This window comes from Micropterus dolomieu, linkage group LG11, assembly GCF_021292245.1.
Source record: "Micropterus dolomieu isolate WLL.071019.BEF.003 ecotype Adirondacks linkage group LG11, ASM2129224v1, whole genome shotgun sequence".
Classification (NCBI taxonomy): domain Eukaryota; kingdom Metazoa; phylum Chordata; class Actinopteri; order Centrarchiformes; family Centrarchidae; genus Micropterus; species Micropterus dolomieu.
Window position 1 is genome coordinate 13152145 of NC_060160.1, and position 1547 is coordinate 13153691.

At 35.3% G+C, this 1547-nt stretch overlaps 1 protein-coding gene across 10 annotated transcripts in view; it reads left to right on the forward strand.

Annotated features, from left to right (window-relative positions):
• qkia (QKI, KH domain containing, RNA binding a) overlaps positions 1-1547 on the forward strand; it is an 80532-nt gene that overhangs the window by 27566 nt on the left and 51419 nt on the right. The gene's annotated exons all lie outside the window — the stretch shown is intronic.

Here is a 1547-nt window from a genome sequence, read left to right on the forward strand (position 1 = left end):
TTTTTTTTTGTAAGTGTAAAATTATTCTGACTTAAAACAAAGATGAGAACTGCACTAAAACCTAAATATGTACGTTTGACCCACGTTTTTTTTTTTTTGTAAGTGTAAAATTATTCTGACTTAAAACAAAGATGAGAACTGCACTAAAACCTAAATATGTACGTTTGACCCACGTTTTTTTTTTTTTGTAAGTGTAAAATTATTCTGACTTAAAACAAAGATGAGAACTGCACTAAAACCTAAATATGTACGTTTGACCCACGTTTTTTTTTTTTTGTAAGTGTAAAATTATTCTGACTTAAAACAAAGATGAGAACTGCACTAAAACCTAAATATGTACGTTTGACCCACGTTTTTTTTTTTTTGTAAGTGTAAAATTATTCTGACTTAAAACAAAGATGAGAACTGCACTAAAACCTAAATATGTACGTTTGACCCACGTTTTTTTTTTTTTGTAAGTGTAAAATTATTCTGACTTAAAACAAAGATGAGAACTGCACTAAAACCTAAATATGTACGTTTGACCCACGTTTTTTTTTTTTTGTAAGTGTAAAATTATTCTGACTTAAAACAAAGATGAGAACTGCACTAAAACCTAAATATGTACGTTTGACCCACGTTTTTTTTTTTTTGTAAGTGTAAAATTATTCTGACTTAAAACAAAGATGAGAACTGCACTAAAACCTAAATATGTACGTTTGACCCACGTTTTTTTTTTTTTGTAAGTGTAAAATTATTCTGACTTAAAACAAAGATGAGAACTGCACTAAAACCTAAATATGTACGTTTGACCCACGTTTTTTTTTTTTTGTAAGTGTAAAATTATTCTGACTTAAAACAAAGATGAGAACTGCACTAAAACCTAAATATGTACGTTTGACCCACGTTTTTTTTTTTTTGTAAGTGTAAAATTATTCTGACTTAAAACAAAGATGAGAACTGCACTAAAACCTAAATATGTACGTTTGACCCACCTCCCAGTTTTCCTTCAGTGTAAGGTTAATGCTTAAAGTGCAGCCATGTTCTACTGAGGGCGTCTATAGTTGAGTGTCAGGTTCCCCAGCTAGAGTTTAATATAGAGCTCCCGACTGCCTGAAAGTCTCATGAGTGATGGAAATAGCGTTTAACACCTGCCCCCACACCACACAAACACATCGTTCCTCAAGGCCTTACCAGCGCTACCATTTTGCTTTAGCTGTTTTTCACTCCAACTTAAAAGCTTTTTAGATGCCTCTTTTTGGTTTCACCTACCCTTTCCTGCTAATTAACTTTTTGATACAGCAATGGCATGACTGTATAGTGGCTGCAAACGTGGGAAGTTAGAAAGTGTGACCAGTGCGTGTCTACTATTAACGGGTGTTACAACTGCAGCCGTCGATCATCATCGGACTGTGACACACATAAACACAGACAAAGAATGGGCAGGACCTTCATGGCACCGCTCTCCTCTAGTGTGTGAGGTCTCTGTTGGGGGGGGGGGGGGGGCCATTAGTTTTTTTTGACAGGGGGATCAGATTTGAAGGGATGTACCAGGGGCTGGGGGAATC